At 36.4% G+C, this 12437-nt stretch overlaps 1 protein-coding gene across 1 annotated transcript in view; it reads right to left on the bottom strand.

Moving 5' to 3' along the window:
* The window catches only part of LRP1B (LDL receptor related protein 1B), a 1985988-nt gene that overhangs the window by 1360876 nt on the left and 612675 nt on the right, over nt 1-12437 (bottom strand). The gene's annotated exons all lie outside the window — the stretch shown is intronic.

Genomic DNA, 12437 nt, shown 5'->3' with positions numbered 1-12437 from the left:
AGTTTCCTAGATAAGAAATTGAAACTAAAAGGGGAGATGCATTGTCACACGTGAAATGAAAGTATAGTTATGATAATAGCAAATGTTACTGAGTACTATAATAGGCCCTCCCGTTGATCATCGATTTGCTCGAGCGGGCCCAGTAACGTCTCCATTGGAGACTTTGTTGTTACTGTGTCTGGCATATGAATACTCTCGGTAGCTTGCCGGGCTCTCCGAGAGGGGCGGAGGAATCGAACTCGGGTCGGCCATGTTGGCTGCTTGTAAGGCGAACACCCTACCACTGTGCTGTAACTTCTCATTTATATAAGCTAATTTTTTTAATGTAGGAGTACTGCTATTTATTCAGCCAATTCATTAAGCTAATTGAACATATAAACTAATTTTATTGTGGAAAAAGTATATTCTTTAGAGATTTGTTAAGTAGTATAGTACATATTCAGGATATGCAAGGTACTGAGTCTGATCCCCAAACATTATGCTTCCCTAGCAATTACTTCTATGTACAGCCCTGATGACCCACCAGAATACCTAGAAAGGGACCTGATGACCTCTGCTACCACCAGGTATCAACTCTATTTAAAAAACATAGATAGATAGAGAAATACATACATACATACATACATACATACATACATACATATATATGTACATATCGGTATATATAGAGAGAGATACACATAGATATATGTAATTTTGCTGAAAATATTTCTAAAACATATTATAGAATTTCTGAATTTCTAAGAACATATTGAATGAGTGCCAAAAAAATCTTGATAACTATTGTAGTTTAGCTTGTCTTACATCTTATGTAATATATAAAATGTCACTCCTAAATTTATTATGTTGGGTCACTACTATAATGGAGTCAGCAGATTATTGTCTATGTTATAAAACTTTAAAATGTATAGATTGTTCTCAAGCTTTTGACTTTTTTTTATCTCTTAGTCATCCAGTCTTGCTTCTCACCACCTTAGAATTTTGACGTTGTTTCTGTCTAGACACTGCCTAGCCAGATCTACTATAGAGATAAGACATCCGAAGTATTACGGTGAGTTGAAGATTGATTTTCAGTGTGTCAAAAGGGAAGCCTGTTAGGTTTTTCCATAAAAAATTAAGTAAACTTTATAAAATATTTGTTATGATTTCCTGAGGAAATTAGAGATAAGACTCTCAAAGTAAACGGTGAGACCTCTGGAAAAGTTCAGTGTCACTGGAAAGACTGATCACTGTTCATGTAACATCAGTAGAGGGATCAGAGATACCAAACACATGCTTGAACATAATGGGCCAAATGAGCATCGAGGACAGCATGACCCAAAGAATCACTGCTGTGCTCCCACAGCAATTAAAAATGCACAATTAGGCCTAAAATTGCGACATACTCTTCAACACAAGAAACAGAGAGTACATTTTTAATGAATAATTAAGATAATATGAAAGCCAGTTTCCCTGGAGAGAATTCTCCATCAAAGGAGTAACAAATTTATCTTTGAAGGTTTTTAGGTATTAAATAAAAATATACATACATATAACAGTCAATAGAAATATTCAAACTATGATAGATAAGTAGCTATGTCTACATACATAATTTGGAAACTTCTGAGCTCTTGAATTCTAAACCCAAATTTTCTTCACCATTACATTTTGTTATCAGGTAATGTTATCTGAGATATGACCTAATGTCTTTTTTTTTAGTGAATTTCCCTGAAAGCAGTTGGGTACATCTAGAACTGATTTCACTATTGGAAGCCAAAGGAAAACTCAGGATTATTATACTTTGAGAAAGGACTGTGGGGGAATATTTAGGATAGTTTTCTAAAATGTAGGACTATTTATATTTTAATATCTTCCATTTTATAATAAATTTATTATTAATATACATTTTGGGGTACCTTCCCAGCAATGGCTGGGTGCTATTTAGTTCTGGTAACCAAACAAGATCTCACACATACACAGTGAGTGATTTAGTTCATCTATCTATCTCACTCCCAAGCAATTTTCTTTCTTTAGGATACCCTTTGCATTTGTCTAAAGTTATGATTTTTAACCATTGATCAGTATCATTATCTGTCTGCAATATAAAAATACTAAGATCCAGTGATTTATAGAAGAAACTATTTAAATTATTTAAATACTTAAAATAAAATATGTTTTAGCATTGTAATGACATCTAAATCTGCTAATTTATTTTTAAATCTTAACAGTAATGCTTTAAATATTATTGATAATACTTGTGTATAAACATGATTTTTTACCTGAAATATGTCGTATAAAATTTATTTGGAGTCCTGCCTAACGATTTGGCCTTGTGTCAATTGATTACCTGTTTCTTGCCTAAGTTCTGTGAGGTGATGCAAAGTATTTGGAAGATGTAAATGCATAACAAACTAACTTCAAATTGCTGTTTTTAAAAGCATTCTAAATAAACATTGTTGTGCTTTCTAAGCATAGAAAATATTTTATAATAATTATTATATTTTTAGTTAACTGACATGGACTTCCAATTGTTATTAGATATCTGCAATTAAAGATATAGTCTTGGTTCTTGAAAAGTTTTACTTTGTAGTAAGGAAAACAGTTAAGAGTAAGAACAGCCCACAGTGAGGGAAGAGAGTCACAAAAGTCATCAATGAACTTTGGGGGCTATACAAAGCTTCATTTCTTGGATGTAATGATACTTCCATAGTATTTATATTTAACAGTCTCAGAGATAAGATTATATTACTGCATCCCACAGACACTCCAGATATACAAAACTGTCTTGAATAGAAGTATGAAATTGGACTTTCCCTGTAACTTGATTCTGTCTTCAATTTTTCTATTTTCCTCCCATTTTACATTGCAAACAAATAAAAATTTCATATTTCTCAGATCAATTTATCATTATTTAACAACACGTACTGTTTAGAAAAAAAACTTTTCTACATAAAAAATCTTGGAAGTAAGAGATAAAATACTACTGTCGTTTTTTAACAGCTGGGGTTAATGTGTAGCACCAAGATCTTGCTGAATATAAACAAGAAAAATGATATACTGTACAAACCACGTTCTGTTTATGTGGTTGTATATAGTGAAGAAAAGTAGTAATTTTAAAGCTACTGTGTAATATCTCGTGCAATTTACCATGAAAAATAATGATACATTGCCCAAACACCATTCAAACCAGTACTGAATAAAAGGGAGCTACTGTGAACTTTTAGGGTGAAATCTCTTAAGTATCATCATTCTAATAAAAACAATCTAATTTCTTAGAATTGTAAGTACACAAATGGAAACCAACATCTTTATAAAATGTAGTCCAGTAATATTGATTTTTTAGCAAAAAGTATTATTATATAAATGATGCCATGGTGACTTCAAGCACAAGTAATGTCTACTAGTGTTTTCCAAATAAGGTTGATTCATTAATAAAGTCATAGGTTGCATTATTTTCCCTCTAGACGATGAGAGCATATGGAATAGAGAATGAGATTACACAGAAAGGTCAGTATCAACAAAGTGCATTTATTACAGGGAGGTGACAGTACAGGAGCGAATTATTCTTCCCATCTGCCAACCGATTCTATTGCTGGCCCCTGGGTAATGGTCTTGGCAAATGCTTATTTGGAATATGTATTCATTTGTCATTTATCTTTTTCTATCAACAAATGCTTATTGAATTGCTCCCATGTGCAATATTTCAGGTGCTGGAGATATAACTGAACAAGTCGATGCCCCTACACTCATCATATAGTAAACAAGAACAACAACCAATAAATTCAGATAATGTGAAGTACCATGAAGAAAACTAGAGAGTAATAACATTAAGAAGTTTAAGAGGATGAAAGGTATTTGTACTAGTATGTGGAGAAACAATGCCTCTAGAAGCTAACCTATCAGCAAAAGTAAAGGATAGGTAAAAATTATGAAGAATAACAATGCCAAACCTAAATAAGAGAACATATCCAAAGAACATAAGGCAGAAATTAACAAATTAAAATAGAGAAATCCCTCTTTTACTTTTTACAAGAGATTGCTTTAATGAGTGAATATAATTGCATATGCAGAAAAAGTACAGCAAAATTACTGAATATCTATTGAGGAGAGAGTTGAAAATCTAATTCTCTAAGTTACTTCCCAGTGCAAAGAAAAAGACAACATATTTTGTTTATTATCATCTCAATGTTTTCTTACCAAATTATAACTCTTTCTTTTAACCTCTACACTTAAAATATACATGTGTGATTTCCAGGGAGCTTTTGACATATTGAGTTTTTTCAGATAAGATATTAGCATAACTTGGCCAATATCTTCTTTTCAAATTGTATTACTACAGACTAAATAGCCCTGATGTGAATGTTTACAGCTTCATAAAATCGACTGTGTCATGTACAATGGAAGCGATGGTTGCCTGCATATTGTAATATTATTGCATTACAGGAAGGTAATTGATTTGCTTAAAAAGTTGCAACAATAAACCATTTCTCAGAAAAGATTGCTGCTTAACCAAGAGCACACCAAAGTCAATATAGAAAGACAATTCAAAGAAATTAAATTTTGATCTGTTTTGTAAAGCAAGCTGGTTATGTTACATGAGGATGGATTAGACAATGTGAGTGATTCAGCATGGTCAACCATAATGAACCATTTCGTTGTGACAGATTTAGGCTTGTAATTAAAATCAAATCCAAAAAGAACAACAACAACAAAAAACTGTCGAGTATAGAAATGTCAAAATCTTTTATAGCAGCATAGCACAAGAATAGGAGGTGGAGGCATTATAGATCTTACATTGACATTCCACTCTACTTAATTATGTTACTTCTGTTAAAAGCCAGAATTATAAGTGCTAGTCTATGCCCGGAATGTAGCAGAGTAGAAAAGCCACTGTTCAATTTTATCCTTTGTCATTCTCCAGTATTGTATATTGGGTAATAGATAAACACAATTGTTTATTGGACTAGCTTTGTATGAACAAATTCAGAATTTTCTAAAGAGTCTGTATTAGTCCCCTTATGAGCATGCAAAAACACTTTGAGAGAGTTCAACTAGTTGTGTCATTGGAATTTAAACATCCATTAGTCTAAACAGACAATCATATTATTATTAGTGATTTTATATTTAAATATGAACATCTATTCAGAGATAAAAGATGGTTTAAGGAGTTTGAAACATGGTTATGACAGGAATCCATTTTCCAAAGTATATTTTCGAGTCATTTTGATAATTTGGATTATCATGCAGGGAATTAATACACTGCAATATTCTTAAGCATAGTTAATTCATAGAGATCAATAATGGCAATACCTTACCAAACACATCTCTGTCGAGAAAATAGTCATTTTTATGTGACCGGAAAATCAGATTTTCATGACCATGAGCAAGTTAGAAGTTGTTTTAACAAATAATTCTTTTTACTCTGCCTCCCCATGCCGCCCCCCGCACCAGCACAGACAGTTCTGGTCTTTAAGTAGTACTCTCAGAGCATAGGAAAGTAGTGTTATCTTCTGAGACAAAGGATTAACTGTTCATAAACAAAGATGAATATACCTCTTTACTCTCAATAGCGCACCAAATCATTTTTTTCCTATTAGCAGATTTTTTCCATAATGACTTTCTACTCTTTACAAGTCAATCATAAATAATGATATACATTTTAGAAAAAACTACTGAGAATTAAAAAAAAATGTAGCAGTCCAGTAAAAAAGTTAAAAGATACTGCATTTTCAAAGATTCAGCATAAGTACACTTGTTTAGTTCGTGCCATGCCAATTGAGTTTTCTGTCTTCATACACAGAGAATAAAGACTTGATTCATGCACAGATATACAAATAACATGGCAAATTTAGGTTAATAAGAAAATAAATTGGATATTCCATACCTTGACCAGATCTGGTTAATATTTTCATTGTAAAGAAAACATAAGATATATTTCAATATTAGGATTACTTTCTTGGAAAGTGTTGATTCATATTTTCATAATTCGTTAGTATATGAAAGGTAAAACACAATTATAAGAGAAAGCAAGCAATAGCCTTTTTCATGATATATAATCATATATAGTAATATTTTAACAGTTTGAATCTTTTCATAAGAGCTACATGCTGGAAAAAAAAGAATCTTTTGGCACACAGGTGCATTTATATAAGCATCCATTTATAAATCTACAAGAAAATTATAGGTAAATGTTTTTTACAAGTTTAATAAACTAAAAAGTTTATACCTATAAGTAAATTTATTCTCACCAAAAATATAACTTTTATCATAATCAAGCATCAGAATATTAAATGAGGCTACCACTGGGCTGGTAACATTGAAGAATTAAGGAATTTGCCTTAATGTGACTGGCCCTGGTTCAATCACTAATACAATATAAGATCCCATGAACACTAACAAAAGTGACCCCTCAACAGAGAGCCAGGAGTAGCTCCTATGCACTTCTAGTGTGACCCAAATCCAAACACAAATAAGTCAGTGAGTTCAGCACTAAGCAGTTCACCATTTTGTTATAAGTGTCTACTTGAAGTACCTTCAGTGGAATGGAATAACGAGGATTATGTGAGCCACAATGATGTTTATCTTTAGACAACAGTTTAGGCCGTAAGTGTTTGGTGCCTAATAACTTGCCTGCATATATCAAATCATCAAACAGTGAAAGAACTTTTGATTATCATATTCTGAGTAAACATATTTATCTTTATTTATTCTACTCAGACTAATGCTTAAAGGTAAAGGTAAAGGTAAAGGTAAAGGCCCTCCCGTTGATCGTCGATTTGCTCGAGCGGGCCCAGTAACGTCTCCATTGGAGACTTTGTTGTTACTGTGTCTGGCATATCGAATACTCTCGGTAGCTTGCCGGGCTCTCCGAGAGGGGCGGAGGAATCGAACTCGGGTCGGCCATGTTGGCCGCTTGTAAGGCGAACGCCCTACCGCTGTGCTATCGCTCCAGACTAATGCTTGAAGACAGAAAATCCCAAATTTTGTGACCAACAGGCTTGAGTGGGTAGGAAGTTTGCCTTGCACGCAGCTGACCAGGGTTTGATATCTCCACCCCTCTCGGAGAGCCCGACAAGCTATCGAGAGTATCCTACCTCACGACGACAAAGCCTGGCAAGCTACCCGTGACATATTTGATATGCCAAAAACAGTAACAACAAGTCTCACAATGGAGATGTTACTGGTGCCCCCATTAGCAAACCTATGAACAATGGGAGGACAGTGCTACAGGCCAACTTTGAAAAGAGCTACCACTCAGTACAGCTCTGGAAATCTAATTGAAGTAATTAAACAGAAACCGCCCCCCAAATGCACCCTAGGCTGCTACAGCTCCATGCCCCCTGATCTTTCCAAGGATGTAAGTGGGAAGAAGAGAAGGAAACTTTCTAAAATTTCAAACATCTGCACTGCTTTTTAATTAAATTTTCTTAATTTTCATGCTGGGCTGCAGCGATAGCACAGTGGCAGGGCGTTTGCCTTGTACGCAGCCAACATGTCCGACCCGAGTTCGATTCCTCCGCCCCTCTCGGAGAGCCTGGCAAGCTACCGAGAGTATCTCGCCTGCACGGCAGAGCCTGTCAAGCTCCCTGTGACGTATTCAATATGCCAGACACAGTAACAACAAAGTCTCCAATGGAGACGTTACTGGGCCCGCTCAAGCAATCAATGAACAACGGGAGGATCGTGACCTATATAATTTTTATGGTAGACCTTAAGAAAAAAAGATATGTTGTTTCTTCAAGAGAAGTTTCCACTACTGCCCCAATATCGTTCTCTGTCTCTGTCTCTCTGTCTGTCTGTCAGTCTGTCTGTCTGTCTGTCTCTCTCTCTCTCTGTACTAAAGAGATTTATCACAGAGACCAGGGAGATTGTACATTAGGTTAGAAAACACATGTGTTTTCAACCATTTTCTGAATCAGATTATTAAAAGAAAACTTCATAGTAGTCCGTAAAAGAACAGATTTTTGAATGTATGGAACACATTTTGATACATACATATATGTGTGTGTGTGTGTGTATTGGAACTGAGTTTTCAGTCTGTTAGTATGTAATGATTATTCTATATCAAATATATATAAAACTATATAGAACTTATATATATTTGTATATGTAATATATACATTTGTATATACTATACAAATATTATCATTATATTATTATATTAATATTATTATCACTTAATCACTTAACTTCCCATTAGTCGTTGATTTGCTCGAGCGGGAGCCAGTAACGTCTCCATTTGTCCCTGTCGCGTGCTAGTGTAGCCCAATGGCATCTGTTCGCTCTGGGATCATGAAGAGCCTCAAACCGATCATTCATGATCTTTACTAAGAAGTCTGACCATCTGGTAGGTGGGCGGCCACGTGGTCTTTTGACATCCGGTGGAATCCAGTCAGTAACAGCTCTAGTCCAGCGGTCATCTTTAAATCTCATTACGTGACCAGCCCATCTGATTTTTGACACCTTGGCAAATGAGACAGCGTCCCTGATTCTTGATCGTCAACAGATGTTGGAACTCCGGGTTCTTTCTCTCATTTGAGTGAAACGTGATACTCCAAGCATCACGATCACGATCACGACCACCCTGTTGTTCGTCGATTGCCTCGAGCAGGTGCCAGTAACGTCTTCTTCGTCCTAGCCCTGAGATTTTTTTTTTTTAAAGTGCCATATTCAAGGCTTTTTCAGGGTTAGGAGAATGAGACCCAACATTGTTACTGGTATTTGGCATATTGGGTATACCACGGGGAGTTTGCCAGACTCTGCCGTGTGGGCATGTTACATTTGGTAGCCTGCCAGTTTGACCAAATTAGGAATGAGATGATAAGATGTTGCGCGGCCGCGAATGCAGCCGCGCGCTTCCGGGAGCTGAGTGTGATAATCTCTGGATCCTGGCCGTTGTTGGAGTTACACGGCAGTTGGTGGGTGTAACTGTCTAGTTACTGGCAGGTCCAGTCCCAAACTGTGCAGGCTTGGAGATCTCAGCCCCGGGTCCCACACACCTGGGTTCCTCTGTCAGTTCTTTTATGCGTGAGGCTCATCCAAGTGTGTGGAGAGTGGTCTCAGCATGGCCTTGGCTGGGCCTCGGTGGTCTTCAGCTGTTGGGCCCTGGTGGAGACAGTCAGGCATAGGGTAGGAGACTCTGCCTTGTTCTCTCCCAGGAGCTGAGTGTGATGATCTCTGGATCCTGGCCGTTGTTGGAGTTACACGGCAGTTGGTGGGTGTAACTGTCTAGTTACTGGCAGGTCCAGTCCCAAACTCTGCAGGCTCTTTCTCCAAGCATAGCTCTTTCTATTCCTCTTTGGGAGACCCAAATAGCATTCTCATCCTGTTTGCGTAGGGCCCAGGTCTCTGAGGCATATGTTAATGCAGGAAGAACAGTGGAATCAAAGAGATGTGCCTGGAGCTGGAGGTTCTTCGTCCTCTTAGCTATTTCTTCGACATTCTTGAAGGCGTTCCAAGCTGCTCTCTTCCTCCTGCGCAGCTCGGGTGCCAGATCATTTGTCATGTTGACCTCTCGACCTAGGTACATATAGCTGTTGCATTCGGAGATGGTCGTTCCATTGAGAGCGAATGGGGCGTCAGGAACAAGGCTGTTTCTCATAAACATTGTCTTCGTAAGATTCAGCTGTAGTCCTACCTTTCCACACTCATGGTCAAAGTCGACCAGCATTTGTGCCGCTTGGCTGATGTTTGGTGTTACTAAAACAATGTCATCAGCAAAGCGGAGGTGGTGTAGTTGCCGACCATCTATCTTCACTCCCATTCCTTCCCATTCCAGTCGTCGCATGATGTTCTCGAGGGTGGCACTGAAGAGTTTCGATGAAATGGTATCACCCTGCCGCACCCCTCTCTTGACATCAACTATCACTTCTTTGTAGAATGGTGAGATCCTGGTAGTGAATCCGCAATACAGCTCACGGAGGATCCTGATGTATTGGGCTTGAATGCCCTGATTGGCTAGGGCTTCAATGACCGCTTCCGTCTCAACAGAATCAAAGGCCTTCTTTAAATCAATGAACGTTAAACAGAGCGGCATCTTGAACTCCCAAGAAACCTCAATGAGCTTGGTTATTGTGTGGATATGGTCGATGGTGCTGAATCCTTTGCGGAAACTGGCTTGCTCGCATGGTTGTCCTTCATCTAGTGTTCTGCCAATCCTATTTAGGATGACTTGAGTGAACAACTTGTAGATGACAGACAATAGGCAGATCGGGCGATAGTTGCCAATGTCATGGATGTCTCCCTTCTCATTCAATATTATTATATTATTTATATAATAATGTAAGTAGTTATTATATGTACAATTAATTAGAACTGAGTTATTATCTCTGTGTTAGTATTCTATGGTTATTAAATATACATGCATATATACATATATATCATATGTGTTGGTATCTAATGGAACTGATTACTGAGCTCAGATGAAAGAATGCCAACAAACAATTATTAATCATAAAATAAAATTGCACTAACTTATAAAATAAAATTTTTAGATATATTCAAAAATACTTTTAAATTTACATAAGATATGTATGTTTCCTTTTGTATTGGATGATTTACATAATTCACTGCACATCTAATATTACAAATGTTAAAGTCTTTTGACAGTCCATCAACTTCTTAACATCCTGTTAACTGACCCTTTGAGTGAAGCATTTGGCATTTTTTCAGGGGTACCTTCTCTCGTCCTCTGAGCATATTAATTCCAAACACTCAGACCACACCAATTGTTACTTCTTATTTAGGCCTAAATGTCTAAATAAGTCTCTTTCTTTGTGAATCAATGCACACAGAATAGGAAAACAGACTTGTGTAAAAAGGAAAACTCCTAATCAAGGTTTCATTTGTACTTGCTGTTTTTCATACCAGAATAACGTACTCCCAGATAGGGAGTCTTTGCAAATGGTTGGCAGTTGCCCAGAGGCTGCAAACTAAAAACAGAAGAGGGAACACTGTACTGCATTTTAATTCCCTTCAGATCTCAAATAGAGCATTTTCATTTGGTCCTAAACCCCAAATACTTCAAGGCATAGAACTGGAAAAAGAAATCTATGACCTCTGGTCATGATAACTATACTTCTTTTTTTTTTTAAATCCACTTTTTGACTACTACTGGTTTGGTATATATTTTATTTTATTTTATTTATGTTTTTTGGTACACCAACACTTTTCCTTCCATTTTTAAAATTGGTTTCTAACATTATGACTTCTCTTTCCAAGGTCTGGGTTGTTTTTAACTTTTATATAGCCATCAGTTCCTGCAGCGTATCTCTCACGCAGCTCTGTATTTCCCAATCATTTTTGCTAGTCCATCTCCTAATAATTATCTGCCTACACTATTTTCTCATGCATCAGTCTTTTTAGTGTCTTCTACAAACACTAAATATGCAGGCTTGGCTGAGCAGACCTCTCTGTGACCCACAGTTCTTCTTCCTCTAGGTCCACGTTTTCTAATAAACATCTCTGGAAGTAATCTATTTTCACAGCAGTTGTATTCTTCCCTTTCAACTCTTTATTCACATAAAATCCACCAAATTGCATGATCTATAGACTGTGCAGTCATGGTATTTGTTCATGGCTGAAAGTAAAAGATGCCACAGAAGAAAATAATAGGCAATATCTCGACTATTGCCGTTTTGTAAATATGTTGGTCTTAAGGAATATAAATTATTCTAAGTTTTTTTTTGTGAGCCTTTTCTATGTCAGGGAACTGCCACTTCTAGGATTCCTTAAAATGGTAGCAAGAGCCAAGGAAATTATACTGAAATATAGGACTATGGTCTTTTTCAAAGAATTTGTGAAAAGTAGGACAAATTAATTGAAATCAAAATGAAAAGAAGGATCTTTCCTGTCGAATTAACTATTCCCCAGGTGAAATTTTGATACTTTTACACAAAATAGCAACTTTTACATGCCTCATAGGGGTGATTTAATAAATTACCATCTTAAAGCACTTAATGATGCCCCATTAGTCGTAAAAGGTTAATGAACCTATAGCAGCAACAATTTCATTACGTTAAAAAAAAAAGTGTAGTTGAACAAATTTTAAGAAACTAGAGTTCTGGCATATACTCCTATTCCTGTATACGCTAACTACTTTTACAACTTTGACGATTTCACAGCAAAAGTATATAAGTATTTCTTTAGGGAGAGGGGAGCATACAAACCTGTGATAAAGGCTTTCTCCTTGCTGTGTGCTCAGGGATCACACCTGCTTGTGGTCAGGATAGCAAATGTAGACCCGGAAATTGAACCGGCGGCTGCATGTAAGGCAAGCCCCTTACTTGTACTGTCTCTCTGGCCTCTATATGAATTTCTTACAGAAAATCTGCTCATGTATAAAGACTTATAATATCACAACAAAACACAAAAGTAGACTCAGTATAAGTGAAAATGTTTAAAAACTGTATTTCAATACTATTTCTTTATAAACCCACAGTATCACCACATCCCATGGC

This window comes from Sorex fumeus, unplaced genomic scaffold, assembly GCF_029834395.1.
Source record: "Sorex fumeus unplaced genomic scaffold, SorFum_2.1 ptg000035l, whole genome shotgun sequence".
In the NCBI taxonomy this organism is placed as follows: Eukaryota; Metazoa; Chordata; class Mammalia; order Eulipotyphla; family Soricidae; genus Sorex; species Sorex fumeus.
This window is presented reverse-complemented; position numbering and strand designations above follow the sequence as displayed.